Below are 4,497 nucleotides of genomic sequence, written 5' to 3'. Positions count from 1 at the left end.
GAAATCACTACTATTTTAGTCCTGGGTTCTTTCTCTTTCTTAATGGGAGTAGCTAACATCTAATGGAGCACTGACCTCGAGCCAGGTGGTGTTCCTAGCATCCTCCATTAGAGGTTAAGTAAGATGCTGGAGGTCTCACTGTTCCCAGGAGCTGGGGAAGGACCCCAGTGCAAGCAGTCTGGGGGCCAGAGCTTACCTCTTCACCAGGGCCCTTTATTACACATACTCTCTTGCTTTCCAGAGCCAGTGTTATTCAATCTCACCAGGCGGAAGACACTAAGAAGTTAGTTACATGGTCTGGGACTTAACCAGCGCCAGGTCTACAGAAAGTTTTAAGGTTCCAAATTTTACATCATTTTTGCCAAACAAAACCATCAGCCTCTGGATTAGGGCTGCTGGGCAGACTGCAAGTTTATGGCCTCTGCCCATAGCAACTGAATAAATACTCAATCTATAGCCTCACACTCCATTTTTCTCTGGAAATCATTGAATGTCAAAGAATGGATGGACAGCCGCTGACATTTCAAGCTTTTTGTGATTAAAATCAAACTCCTGTACCCTCACCACTTCCTCATAATGGGTTGTCTTTTGGTGTTTTCAAACCCATTATTCTGTAATTAATCTTGTTCAGATTGTTTACCCACATTAACGGGTATCTATCTGAAGAAAACAAATATATTTATACTAACTTGAAAAGATATAGGCACCCCCCTATTCATGGCAGCATTATTTATAATAGCCAATACATGGAAACAACCCAAGTGCCCATTGCCGGATGGGTGGATAAAGATGGATGAAGAATGGCTAACTAAAATGTGACACACACACAATAAATTACTATTGAGCCATAAAAAGAAGAAATAAGTGAGACAGAGAAGGACAGATACCATATGATTTTACTTATATGTGGAATCTAAAAAAAAAAAAAGAAAAGAAAAAGAAAAAGAAAAACACCCTTGATAAAAATACAGCCTCTTTTTAACATCTTATGTCGTGCTTTAAACGGACTCTTGCAAATACTTTTTTCATTTGATCATTGCATGAAGCAAGAGAAAAAGATATTGTGATTTCTTTTTATATTATAGGTGAGAACATTGAAGTTCTAAGAAGGACAGTGGTAAGCAAATTTAGACACCCCCCCCCCTCCCCAACTGTGTACAGCCTGGGAGCTAAGGAAGGTTTGCACATCTCTGAAATGTCTGGGGTGGGGGAAATCAAAGAAGAATACTATTTTGTGATGTGAAAATTATATGAAATTCAAATGTTTATTATACTTCCTCTCTCTCTTGCTTGCTGGGGCCAAGCTTCTAATAGGACCGGGCATAAGATAATAGGAAGTTATGTAGTCTGGGGCCTAATGAACCGAGTCTACAAGGAGCATTCAGATCATCAGCCAAGTTTTATTGGAAGACACACCTATGGTCATCTATAAATATTGTCCAATGGCTGCTTTCACACTCCATCAGCATTGTTGAGTGGTGGCAACAGAAGCTCTGTGCCCTGAAAAGCTAAAAATACTACAAACCAGTTCTTTACGGAAAAAGTTAACTGACCCCTGCTCTGAGTGGTGAAAGGACTTGTCCCATAATGACACAATGTAGGAGAGTGTTCTAAAACTTGAATGCAGATCTTTTGATAATCCCAAAGAACAGGCTTGCTGGCTAGATGTCTCATCGCTTTGTAGACAAAATAGAAGGAACACCTTTGTGCTTTTAAGCATTTGGGGACCGCCAGGCTTCTTCGCTTCCATTTTGCTTGTAAAAAGCTTGCATTATGGAAGTACAGTAAGTATAGAAAATTCACAGACCAGGCTCTCGAGAGCAGCTAGCACAGGCAGACACCTCCTCCTCACTGCTAATCAGACAGCTTCCCTCCTCTGTCCCAAGCCATCCTCAGAGCTGAAGTGTGTCACCTGCAGGACACTCGGACACTCGTCTCTTCCAGAGCAGCATGATGAGACTTTTCTTAGCCTGACCTCAGCCTGAGTACTTAGCAAGAGTATTACACCCTTCGGTGCTCTTGTGACTAAGGGAAATAAAAATAACAGATGGTGCACAGAAGTAGCACCCCCCCCCCACAAATCACACCTTAATAGTGGCTTCTCCTAAAAAATAAAATGTTTAATGGTAACTGACGGTATCTGCTCCGCTTAGCGTATATAGACAGAATGCTCACAGGTGTCCCCAAACTACGGCCCGCAGGCCGCATGCAACCCCCTGAGGCCATTTATCCGGCCCCCTGCCGCACTTCTGGAAGGGGCATCTCTTTCATTGGTGGTCAGTGAGAAGAGCACTGTATGTGGCGGCCCTCCAACGGTCTGAGGGACAGTGAACTGGCTCCCTGTGTAAAAAGTTTGGGGACCCCTGCAAGCTCAACTACGAACCTCTCCTTGTTCATGGTCAGCATGCAACCTGGAAGCAAGCCAGCTGCTCTCATCAGGAAGCAAGTGGCCCGGAGTCTTTAAACAGGAGCAAGATGGTCAATTTGGGCATTTCCCCAAATATTACTGTGTGAGCCCATGGTATATGTTATTTGCTTTTTCTGCATGGATTCTCAGAAAATTAATCACATCCATATCCAAATAGAACTATATAAGCATATTGCAAAACCCAGTTCATTTTTCGAGCATCCTAAAACTTGAAATAAGGCCCTTATTTCCCCCTCCTTGTGTTACTGTCGGTAGGAATTTCTACTTTAGCATTAGAAGAATTTCTACTTTAGCATTAGAAGACGCGACATGTCCCCTTTTCCCCCTAAGATCACACGGAGTAAGAAAACTCTTTAGGGGTTCATGTGGTATGATTTCTGAGGTGTATTATGATTACTAGTGAGTCTGTTCAGAATACAGGCAAAATTCACAAACACTACAAAAAGAACGTTTGTAAAGGCTATAGCTATCAGGCAGCTTATTTCATCATCATCATCATCATCATCATCATCACTAATAAAAGCCTATCAGAAATACATTGGGCTTGATCTTCTGCTGAGCTGTCCCTCAGGGAAGGCTCTGCCAGGGTAGTAATTCATCAAACATAGAAAGGAAGAGGAGAGCAGGATTGCTCGTCTGCCCGGGTTAAAACTTGCACCAGGTCATGGAGCCCTGAGAATAGATACAAAGCATTTTGTGATTTATCCTACCGTTGCTGGTTTTGTTTTCTAAGTTGTTATTTCAAAATGATTTAAGATTTTACAGAAAAGTTGCAAAAATACTGCCAAGACAAAAATAATTTTCCATGTATACTTCACCCATATTCTTCAAAGGTTAACATCTTGCATTTGTTTTATCATTTTTTTGTACAGATAGAGATAGGAGGGTATAATTATGTGTTTTGTACCCTTGGCAGTAGGTTATAGACATGATGTTCCTTCATAACTAAATGCTGAGCCCTGTCTGTCCTAAAACCTCGGGCATTCTCTGTAGAACCACAATACCGTTAATAAAATTAGGAAATTAACTCTGATACAGGTAAATTGGAGGAGTAAGTCTGATTCACAGAGATCATGTAAATTTTACCAATCCTTTCACATATGTCCTATGAAGGGAAAGGGAGGGGGAGGAATCTGGCTTAAGGGTCAGTCTAGGAGCACAAATTGTTGTTTGGTTTTCTTTTCTCTTTAGTCGCCTTTAATCTGGAATCTCCAGTCTGATGACCTTGACACTTGTGGAGAGTCCAGGCCATTTATTTTGAAAAACATCAACTTGCAGAGTCTGCTATTTGCTGGTGATTAGGTTCACACAACGTGTTTTGGGCAGGAGTCTTCAGGAGATTATTTCAGGAAAAACATGGTGTGCATTTGTCCAGTTACAGATAATACTAACCTTGAACACTTAGTCAGGTAGTCTCCACTGTAAGTTTTCTATATTTTTCCCTTTGTCTTGTGTGGAGTTACACTGAGACTATATAATAATATCCTCTTTCTCATTCAATATCTAACCTGTCATTTCTTGCCTGAAACAGTGATTAATTACCACAGAGATCACCAAATGGTGATTTTCTAATTTTGTCATTTCTTCTACACTTATTACTGTATGGAAGAGCTTTTTCTTCCTTGCACACTTATTTGCCTATTTGTATTAGAAGAAACATGAACTCTTCTTCTGTTCAGTGAGTCACAAGCCACTGCCATTGTTGTTTATTTTGCTGCAGACATTGTCCTGAGGTGCGCTTCTGTTTGAGGTGAGCAGACATGTCACCTGCCCTACATTTGTCATTTTGGCAGCGCTGGAAAGGGTGCTTGGGAAGCGGGAGATGGGAGGCTCAGAGGGAATGAGCAACGGGAGCTTCGGGTGTGGAGAGCTAGCATGGATTTCAGCGACTCTGGGAAGGCCGAGTCTAGTGACTGGGAGGGCGGGGTCCCCAGGCAGAGCAGCAGCTATGGAAGCAGGGAGAGGTTGCAAACAAAGACAAACTGGGCTTTTTTTTTTTTTAAAGATTTTATTTATTCATCTTAGAGTCAGGAGACAGAGAGAAAGACAGAGAGAGAGAAAGGGGGAGG

This window comes from Saccopteryx bilineata, chromosome 1 (assembly GCF_036850765.1).
Source record: "Saccopteryx bilineata isolate mSacBil1 chromosome 1, mSacBil1_pri_phased_curated, whole genome shotgun sequence".
Taxonomy (NCBI): Eukaryota; Metazoa; Chordata; class Mammalia; order Chiroptera; family Emballonuridae; genus Saccopteryx; species Saccopteryx bilineata.
This window is presented reverse-complemented; position numbering follows the sequence as displayed.